At 41.6% G+C, this 11680-nt stretch overlaps 1 protein-coding gene across 3 annotated transcripts in view; it reads right to left on the reverse strand.

Annotated features, from left to right (window-relative positions):
• Positions 1 to 10588, reverse strand: part of ppp2r3a (protein phosphatase 2, regulatory subunit B'', alpha) — a 97819-nt gene extending 87231 nt beyond the window's left edge. For 2 of the 3 annotated variants that reach the window (XM_050061449.1, XM_050061447.1), the window contains exon 1: positions 10365 to 10588. The gene's annotated coding sequence lies outside the window, so the exon portion shown is untranslated. Of the gene's footprint in view, positions 1 to 10015; positions 10111 to 10364 lie in introns of those variants that run through there. The other variant, XM_050061448.1, reaches the window with a different exon arrangement.
• Positions 10589 to 11680: the final 1092 nt, after the last annotated feature.

An 11680-nucleotide genomic window follows, 5' to 3' on the forward strand; every position in this document is an offset into this window, starting at 1 on the left:
CCCTGAACCTTAGGTATCTGCCGATATCGAGTATCTATCCGATACCAGCGCGTAAAATAAAAATGGATGGGATATGAATTGTTGTATGTCTCAACTCCTAAAACTCTATGTAAAATATTACGAAATTAATACATAATAGTAGAATGAATGGCATAAAACTTTTTTTTTAATGATTATTATCCAGTGTTGACACAGATCAAGACACAGGTTAAAGTGCAGCCACACAATTTAGTAAAAAAAGACATTTTAAAGGCTACAGTAAAATGCTTTTTAAACTCCGCTCTGTTTCCGTTTCGTTTGCCTGTAGCGTGTGTATGCGTAGTGACGTGAGGCATTACGTGGTATGGGATTGTACATAGGGTGTACTCGCCAATACCCGATACCGCATTTTAGGCAGTATCGGAGGCATTTCTGATACTGGTATCGGTATCATCAACTCTAGCCGATACCCAGATATGCTGATTTAAAACAACTCATTTGGCTGTTAACCGATACCGATATTGATATATCCACTTTTTCCCCACCTGATTTTAGTAATCAAGTCTCTTCTGTAGTTGAATTAACACCATATGATGCATGCATACTCTTATTGTGATGGCCCACCAGCAGATGGAGACATGAAATACAATGCTTTTCAATTTATGTTATATTCGTTTACTGTGCAAAATAAGAAAAAGCATGTTGGCCGATTCTAATTGTTCATTTTAAAGCCGATATCAGCCTATGCTGATGACATACCGATATTATCATGCATCCCTAATTTCTCTCAAGTGTATTTCAGTCTCATGCCCTCTTGACCATGGGCGTTATGTCCGTTATCCTTTCCTCACTTCTGTTTCTCTTCCCGTTCACTAAGCTGAACTGCCAATCAGAGTGATATCACTCACCGACGGGATCCGCTGACGCAACCCTGATACAACAAGCGGAAAAACGCCAATAAGAGCCAACAAGGACTCGTGCCAATAGTATGGGACACACTGCAAAACCTAGGGCGTCAGACGCTTGCCAATGGCTTGACATTGACCAGCAGCCGACTGTTGGCTTGTTGTGACAGGGCCCTTACAAGTCCAGAATCCAATATCGTGCATCCCTAGATACATCTGGTTATCTTACTGCTCATGTTTCTTGTCCCCAACTGACTTGCTTTCCCAGGTTTCAGCCATGACTTTGGTGAGTATAGTCTTATCAGAACTGGTAGAAGCAACAGCCACAACTATGAACATAAGACCCAGAGGTTTTAAAGAGATGGAACTGCTCTCTATCTTTGTGCAAACCATGGGTGTTGTTTTTGTAAGAAAGCACTTGCCTCAACGATTTGCATATTATTTTAACTTTCTACATAGTTCTGATTATTGAAGTAGATGTTAGCAACATCAAGAAAATTCTAAGATAATGACAGCCGTTCAGCCCACATCACCCACAATTACTTCAAAGCAGCTTTAGGCTACCACCAAAACTGTCAAGTCGTCAACCTCATCCAACCTTTCCCCTGCGATAGAAGCCCCGCTTTTATGGTTTGCCACAAACCACAACATGCAAAAACAACAGGTGAACTGCTTGTAACCTGACTTTGAAGTATCTCCCGTCTCCTTCTCCCCATCTTTGAAATTCCCTTTCCGCACCACTCTTTCTAAGAACAGAGAAAACTCAAAAGAGATCGTCCGCCTGCCTCCAAAAAAAACCAAACCCCAACTCCCGTCATTGAGGCTCTATTAACTTTCATATCTTCCTCCAATATAAAACGGGATTGGTGACATGAAGGTTACCAGTGTGAGTGTATCTGAGACAAATCCGATAGAGAAGTTAGAGAATCTATTCTGACTGCACGAGAGCACCTGAAGGCAAAAATCTAGCGATAACCGAGCAGAGCATGTAACCTTGGCTTATTGAGATGCAGCTCCTTGTGCATGCCCACCCCAACACACACACACACACACACACACACACACACACACACACACACACTTCTCACTATCACACTCACACTTTCCCTGTCACGTCTTCATTTTTAGCAGCCGGCAGTGTTACATGGAATATGAGACGACCACCCACACACTCGCACACATATGCTGCTGGGAAATGTGAATGACTGTGTCACGAAAAGTGCCATGAAGATGCTAAATACAATAGTGCCTTGTGCTGCAGTGATGAGTAACTCCATGCTTTTGAGCGTGCATGTGTGTGTGTGTTTGCACGCCGGTGTGTGTTGCTGCTTGCGAGTTGCACAACTAAGGGCAGGCAAGCACACGCGGGTGCCGAGAGCCACATAAATCACACTCTGAATCAATTAGAAAGCATAAATGTGAGAAGTCCTACAGCAGTCGGTGGCATGGTATACAGTTTAATGTTGGCTTCATTACAGACACACCACACCCATACAACACACACACATCCAGACAAGCAGCCAGACACAAACACACACACACACACACACACACACACACACACACACACACACACACACACACACAGAGCGAGGGTGTGGGTATGTGATGTAACTCATAATTACACATGAAAGTAATCCAAAAATGAATCTCAATTCAAATTTGACTGGATTCTGTCTTCTCTTTATGTGCATCTCTCTCTGTTAATCTTTTTATTACCCCCCTTACGTGAAACACACACATGCACACAATCTCTTGTTCACACAGTGGCTGTCTGACACAGAGTTAAACACAGGATCAGGGAGCTGTCTTGACTTAACCAAAGAGGTGTGTGCCGGTCCATTTTAGCACAAACACAGTTTCCACCTCTGTTATTTTGTTATTACATAACTGTGTTTTATTGACTGTGCTCCTGTTGTAAATCACCTTGCATGTCTGTGCTGGTGTTGCCTTCACAGATTCAAAACATCTGCATCTGTTGAATTTATGTAAGCGGGTATTTTTCTCGCCTTTCTACTCCCCTTGATTAGAAAAGTGTGAGAGATGGTTGTTTACCACTGGTGTTACTTTCAGGCTAATGAAGCTGTAGCTAAAGTTCAGTCAGGAAGACTGTACTGTGCATGCTTAGGCCTGTAAATCAATTTTAATACAATCTGCCTTTCACTCTTCGCACACAAGTTCTTGCTCTCATTGTTCAGGCTGTTACACATATCAGATGATCACATTTCAACAAAAGCACAGCAACGCAGCATATCAGTTAGCTTATCATCTTGCTGCTGCCATTTTAATTAGGATTCTCTTGCTGCTGCAGTTATGCGCACCATCCAAATTCATCAGCTTCATCAGCCTATCAGCAGGGGCGGGGGAAATAACTTATACTTAAATGCATCACAATGCAGATGAGGACGATGTGACATCGATTCACAAATGTCAATAATCGATTATCTAAACATTTGTTAATGTACGTCAGTCTCTCTCCTGTCTTACCTATAAACTTACTCATTACTGAATTAACTATCAAAGGGATGTAGGTGAAGTAAGAGCACGGGGACAGCTTCCCTGTGTAACTTGATCCACTTTAATGTCCGAAAAAGAACGTATGTTATGGGCTGGGCAATATGAAGATATTATATTGTTATTGAGATATTAGACTATATATATCGTCTTAGATTTTGGATATCGGTGTATTGTGATATGACATAAATGCTGTTTTTTCCCTTGTTTAAAGGCTGAATTACAGTAAAATGATGAAAATGTATCAACTTACCAGGCTTTCTATTTGCTTTAACGCTTGCCTTAACCCACTAAGTTATTATATCCACATATTGATGATTATTTATCCAAAATCTAATTGTGTTAATATTTTCTGTAAGAAGAAAATAGTCATCCCTACAACTTTTTTGCACAAAGAGGGTATTTGGTCAGAAATATTATGTCCTATTAGTCCTAGCATCAATAAAGTGCTTTTGAGGAAATTCAAAAATATTGAGATACATATCATGTGTTGAGATATAGCCTAAAAATATCTCGATATCATTTTCAGGGCATATCGTCCAGCCCTACACTGTAGTTCAGAAAATCACCTCAAAACCCTTCGCCTGGCTCACCAGCATCTTTCCCCGCAGCAGACAGTGCAGCGGAGAGGCTGCTCTCTACTGCTGGAGACATCAGTAACAACAGAGCACATCACCATCCCCTCATTTTGTTATTCTTATACAGGCAGGAGACTGCAAGGTGCTTTCAGATCAATGGATTTATTTATTATTAACATTTCAAATTTAAAAGGCTGCGGACCATTTATTATTCAACAGTTTGTCAATTGCATGCTATTTCCGATGAAGTATTACTCTGGACACTACACCACTGTAGATATATATATATATATATGTCCCATAATGGGTCAGCGTGAGCAACTGCAGATGGAGACAATCAATACAATGGACTGGCACCCAGTGGTTTAAAAGCTGGAGTATGGAAGCATGAAAACAGTGAAAAATAGTCCGACACAAAGCAGTCCTACACCCAAAAATATTAGTTTACAACAATCCCAAACCTCACATTTGAAAAACCATCAAATAGTTGTAGACAATTGCTAGTAATGCTGATCCTTATTCAGCAGGTCAGGTATCGGACAGACATGACTGATCCACAGCATCGTCAGCGGGGTGAAAAAGGGCGTTGTGAGTCTACATTCTGTGACTCAGCCCACTGACCCCACCTACATCTGTCTGCACTAAGCCCCCACAACCACAGTCTGACTCCACTACACCAGGACACTCCCATGTATTCCAATGGGATATTGTTGCTAGGCACTAGCTGTCCTTTTACACCTATGTGAGAAATGGATAAAACCCAGATTAATATCACACATGCATGCACACCATTACACACACACGCACACACACATCTACAAAGTTGTGCACACAAAGCTTGGGAACAACAAGCACCTGTGAAAAGACGCACATCTGTGAGGGACTGTGAGAAGCCTTGGCTCACATGAATACGGTTCCAAAACGGATGCAGACTCCGTCGCCCACCAGTCCGCCCACAGAGCAGCCATTCGAGCTGGGAAGCAACACACCGAGTAGCTGATCAGTCAACTTATCTGGAAGTTAAAACACATGCAACAGCCTCCTCCGCTTTGTGTAGATGAAAGCAAAGGAGAGAGGAGAAATTGAGTCTGTGACAAGAAGAGTAATGGTGTAAAAAAAGGGGAAGATGAGGGCTGCAGCTATATAAAAAACCTTCTGTCAATGGTTTAAATTGACATCAGTGGCCCTGATAAATGATAACGATAGGAAAAAGCAGCATCTCTTGATATACCGCCAACGTTTTGCTATCTAGAATGACAACACAGGCTCGGGTTAGATGATGAGCACTGAAATCCTTTGATATAAGAGGAAAACCACAACTACCGCTGATCACTGGAGGAAGGAGGATGCAAACTGTAAGTGTGAATTTACTCATTTTCCCCCCGTGGGTTGAGACTCTCGGATAAGTTTACACACAGAGGCGATGTCTGGCCCCAAGCTACTTCAACATCACATTTCACACCCGCAAAGCTGCATCAGTTCATCCATGAGGAAAAGTGAAAAACACACATTTGTTTCTCTCACGCATACATAATCACACTTCCAAATTACCTTTTCTCTTTCTGCTTAGAAACACGTAGCAGAGAAGTAGGAGGAAAACAAATACTGAGACTTCTCTGCCATAGAGACATGATCAGTTAGCTTATAAAAATATATATTAAAAAGTCACTCACATATTCAGAAGATATTCTATTTAGGGTGCAGGGTTCAGGATCAGGATTATTTGTTACTAACCCCTCCTTTTGTGGTGCAGAAAACGTCATAAAACAACAAGAGAGTGCATTTTCTGAAAGAACTGTGGGTGTGAATGCTGCATTTTGAAAAGCTGATGGCTTTAAAAGCTGAATAACACCATTAATGTACGAATGCTGTGGAGTATTGTAAGATTTCAAGTCTCAGGTAACACTGATTTCAACGCAGCAGTTAGTGGAGTTTCTTTCACTTCCAGGCTGACCGTGCCAAATGTGTACATCAGATTGCTTCCACAGCTACATTATTTGAAAGAGCACAAGTTTAACTCCATTTTGACCAAATATTATGTATGTAGAGTGAAAACTGTGGGCGTGACAGCGAGTTAAAGAGAAGTGTCTTAAGAAGCTCTCTGCACTCTGACTATGACCATTCTGTCCAATACAAACCAATGTAAAAATCCAAGAAGGGCATTTTTACCAAGCTCCATACAAGTTGGAATATTTCAAAAACTTTGAAAGTGATTTTAAAGTTGAATACAAGCCAGAATATATGTAAGATGGGTAACATTTTAAAGTGTGAATGGAGTTTCTACATGAATGTATAAATGAAGAAATAGGCTTTGGAAATACATGAAAAACCTTGAATTTGTGTCAAATGTGAACACATCTCCATTCATCTGAATGGGGAAAATTTCCCCATTTAAAGATATGAATGATTAAAAAAAAAATACAAGCACATGGGACCTAACTGAGCTAGATATTTTGATGCGTGAAGGAAGTTTCTATATTGGAAAAATGCATTTTTAGATAGCTAGAAAATTACAATTAATTTTAATAAATTATTAAAATTAAATTGAAAAATTAAGCTAAAAATTTAAAATAAAAAATAAAATAAAAAAAGCGTCAGTACTGTGACGCTGGGATTTTCTACCCAGAAGTTGTTATAAACAAACATTGCAATTTGGTCGATAATACAAGATGTGTTAGTTCCATGCAGTAAGGTAAACAGATTTTAAATTAGGAAATAAAGAGCATTGATGCATTGAGGATTGATGCTAAGTACCTGCAGATACTCCGAGTTAAAGCTGCAAACAACTTATCAAATAATCGACAGAAATAATCACCAACTATTGTGATAATCAATAATTCATTAAGATATGTTTTTTAGCAGAAATCATTGCTCCAGCGTCACATTTGTGACAGCTGTATTGATCACAGACTTTTAAAGAGTTTGTCAGATAAAAAGCAATATCTAAAAATGATTTAAGAATCTGTGATGGCATTTAATATTTCATACACCGTATAATCAATCAATTAATTCAAAAAATATTTGCAGATTAAACGGTAATGGAATAATTGTTAGTTGCAGCCCTACGCTGACTTTAGGTATCAGAACTGGCACTGGGAGAGAAAAGGCCAGTCTGGTGCATCGCTACAAAGCAGCAAATCCTTTGGGTATTTTTGTCTTGTAAATCATTAAAACAATAAATCAATAAATATTTTCTGTCAATCTTGTCTGTTAAATCGACTGGTTTCAGTTCAAAGTTTGCCACTGTTTGTATGGATGATGATAATGGTGGTGTGATGGTGTCTGTGGGTGAGGATGCGTGTGTGTCGAGGAGCTTGGTGGTTGGTAATGGGATGTTTATTTCTCTCTCTCTCTCTCTCTCTCTCTCTCTCATACACACACACACACACTTACACACACATGCACACACACACACACACACACACACACACACACACACACACAAACTTCCACATTCCCCACAGTTCATGCAGAGCGGTCTTTGTGGCCTTCCAAGAGTCAGTGTGTCCAGCCAGGCTCAAGTTACAACAGACAAGATCCTCTCACTCCTTCTCCCTCACACACACAGACACACACACACACACACACACACACACAAACACTAGCACACACACACTTCCAAGCATCCATCATCCGAACAGGCCAGGGAGCAACAAGGGACCACTGGTTTGTTGCTCTTCTAACGTATCCTTCTCTGACTCATTCCTGCCATTCTTCACCGTCTATAAGAGTATAAGAATAGCCATACAGCAGAAAGACAATCTGTCAGGACCGAGGTTTGTCTGCACTGCCAAAGTGCCCTTCAGCAACACACCCCAACTGGCTAGTGATGTATGAAAATTAACAAACAAATCTTATTGAAAAACTCTTTTTAGTGACTGGTGCGTACCGGGTCAGCCCGTTGAATGTCTGAGTTCTCTTGAACCATAATATAACACAACTGCAGCACTAAATGAACGAGCAAGGACCGATTACATCAGACTCGAGTCGAGACCTCCGCCAGCCAAAGCCAATGATGCATTCACTATCTCTTTGGATGGTCGATCTTCCAACTTCAGTGCATTTGTAAGCTTTAAAGGTCCAGTGTGTGAGATTTAGGGGGGTTTAGCGGCATCTAGTGGTGAGGATTGCACATCGCCACCCGCTGAAACTCCCTGCTAGAATTCCTTCAATGTTCATTGCTCAGGAGGTTTTAACCAGGAGCTGAATTATCATATCTTAAACATGATGCATTGAGGAGAAGTCTTGTGTGGTGGGCAGCACTGGCTGTCGACGTGCATGTACTACAGACAGACTGAGTGTCGCGGAGAAACCGACACCATATTTTTCAAAAAGTATCAAAACTTGAAAGGCTGTGTACAAGCTTAAAGGAGCCAATACTGTGAAAAGAAACGGTCCATCCATCACTAAGACCAGCATCTGTAGTGATGTAACTGCTTGACACACATTGTGCTCACAAAGCCTGTAGAACTGTCTAATCTGACGCTTGGGCAGAGACTTGCGGCGTCATACCAACGAAAAAAGGGGTCCTTTAATATTGGCATGCGTCAGGGGGAAACGCAGCGGGACAAGGACGAAAGATAAGGCGGCGAAAGTCCGACTGGAGCAGGTGGAAGTGGTGGCAGATGGGTCCAACAAACACCGACTTTCACCTGAGATAGCGGTGTGCGTGTCCCGTAAGATTCAAAAGCCAAACCATGTTTTTTTTTCCTAAACCTAACCACACATGCTAGTTGTTCAAGGAAAAAACATCAATTTGCGGTGTTGTACCGACGTAGTGCATTTATTTTGAAAGAGACTGTATGTAAACGTTAAATTTCCTGTGAAAACAGAAGTGTATCTTGAAAGAAGACAATGCATGTAACAGGCAGAGCTTGACAAGGCCTCCCAGAACAACAAACAACACACCCAGGGTACCTTGCACGTCATATGTGGACGTGGAAAGTCCATGACCCAACGTCAATATGTGACGACGTCAGAGTGAGAATGTGTTGGTCTGAGCCAAAGGCAGACAACACAAAGCAGAGAAGAAAGAACGACACATATTCACACACGATGCCTTAACTCTCCTAACTCCAGAGTACTGAAATCCAATGATGATGCATGTGAAGGAGACTTCTAATCGGTGTCAGCATCGAGGAGAACATGGTCTAACTTGAGAGCACAACGTCACAGTTGCTATAGACCTCCTTCTATTCGTGGAGCTACGAAATAAAGCGGATTCCAAACTTATAAACGACGTCAGCTTTGCACAGGGTGAAATCAAAGAAGTGACGTCAGCATGGGTCGTCATTAACAGAAAATATACATTAAGCTGACTGAAGATGTGATAAAAGTTATGTGGGGTGTGTGTGTGTGTGTGTGTGTGTGTGTGTGTGTGTGTGTGTGTGTGTGTGTTGCATCTATTCTAGGAGAATTCCAGAGGGGAGACCCTGTGACTGACCCCCACCTCACAGGATCTGACAGGATATCACCACCCGCGCTGGCACACACACACACACACACACACACCAACACACACACTGACACAAATATGTATATGTACATAGCCTATACATATATGCACATACACACAGAAACAAACAAATGATGGGTGTGTCGAAGGACGCACACACTTACATTCAGAGTAGACACACAACAGTGATACACTTCGAGTATCGCATGTGTGTATGGAGGCTTGACTCACCAATTTTTCTTCTTCTTCTTCATTTCTGTGCATGTAAAGCACTTTAAATTGCCTGTGTGTTTAAAAGCCAGGTCTTTCTCAGCATTAAACTGTGCTTTAAAGTCAAATATCAAGCTCTTAGACACATAAATGGAACACTGGTTTGCTAATCACACCAACAAATAGTCTCACACTCACCTAAAATTAAAAATACACTTTAAATATGTGGGAAAAATTAGTTTACAATATCCAAATTCACTTCTTGGACTTCTGCAACACACTCGAGTCTGTATCTTGAGTCCAAACAACAACACATGACTGACATTTTAAAGATGGCACTTAAAGAGTTCATGAAGTCAACATAATTAAGTTACCTGTGCATACTTCACGAGCAGCCTTTTCTGTCAGAAAAAACAAGCCTCCACTCACATGACATATTGCCCCCTTCAATGATCCGCTCCAATCTGCGCCTCCAATCTCCAAACTTCCTGTGACACAACAAGAGGATCCCCCCTCTCTAATGCGAAAGAGCACGCGCACACATACGCGCGCGCAAACAGAGATACTTTAATAAACACGCCCTAGTTATCAAATAAAAAACCTGCAGCTGACGATACAGGCGATGTCCCCGCGACGCACGAGCCCGCGGAGGAGACGGTAAACACACGGTAAAGTTTCCAAACAGCGCGCAGGGAAAACACTCATTTTGAGACCATCTCTTACCTTTTTCCTCCTCCCTCCTCCTCCTCCTTCACTGCTCCTTCTGCCGTCTCCAAACTCTGTCACGACGAGGCTCGCCGCAGACTGCGAAATCAAACAGCCGCTCTTCGGTAACCGGGAGAGGAGCGGCGGCAGCAGCGGCGGTAGAGAGAGTCCAGACGTTTTGCTCCGACATGCAGCGACTCCGTGTGTGTGGACGTGTATGTGTGAGGATAAGAGTGTGTGTGTGACAGTTCAGGGAGAGAATGAGCAGGGAGAGGAGAACCGGGGAACTTAGGGGGAGTTCCCGTTAACAGGCAGGCGGGGCGGAGGCTCGAGGAGACTGACAGGCTGGGTTGTAGCTGCACGGCTCGTTTGTAGTGTGCAGCCTGTTGGTGCTACAGGTGATACAGTCATTAACACATTCACCTAATTATTATATATGTGCTGTAGGATATAATGTTGAAGTAAGTTTATGTTTAATGGTGATTTTTTAAGTCGTAAATCATTTAGATGTATGGAGTAAATATACTTTTCTCCCCATATTTATCTTTTAGGAAGCCTTCGGGTGTTTCTCAAAGTCAAGGACCCTTCCTTAGTAGGACAAGTCCTTGGAAGGATCCTACAGAGGCATGGCAAGAGTCCTTCCTAGCATTAAGTGAACTCACATTGGAACAGGCTAACAAGTGTCCCCAGGTGTATGGCATTAACTCTCAGCAGGGGTTTCAGGGTACTGTGATAAATTTGGCACCACTTTTGTACAATTTTAAGTAAATGTAACCAGTATTTTCAGAGTCACATGACATTTAGGGAGATTATTACGGAAGCGTATTGCTGCCACATCAGGAAACAAATATGGATCAGTATTATGTTATAACGTGAAAAGTTTTTTGTTCTAACAAGACGTTATTCACGTTACAACAAAATATTTTCGTTATAACAATCAGTGTTGGGTAAGGGTTACTTTAAAAGTAATCAAAGTACGTTACTGCGTTACTTTTTTAAAAAGTAACCAGTTACTTTACTGCGTTACTCCCTGAGTAAAGTAACTCAATTACTTTAAAAGTACTTCCAACGTTACTCCCTGAGAAAAGTAACTCAACCACTTTTAAAGTACTTTTGAGTATTCTACATTTCCTATTGGGCAATGGACCACAGGGCGCTAAGCCTACATTTTTTTGTCTCCAAAATTAAAGTTATGGACCACCTGACCTTCACTGAGGTCCAATTCTCCCATCACAGCCGTCACTTTGACCAGTAGAAATACAGAACGATCTGCTGCCGTAGACAACTGTATGACAACAACATCCCAGCGTTTTTAATATTTCCTCTAGGGATGT

The sequence above is a fragment of the Epinephelus moara genome, chromosome 14 (assembly GCF_006386435.1).
Source record: "Epinephelus moara isolate mb chromosome 14, YSFRI_EMoa_1.0, whole genome shotgun sequence".
NCBI lineage: Eukaryota > Metazoa > Chordata > Actinopteri > Perciformes > Serranidae > Epinephelus > Epinephelus moara.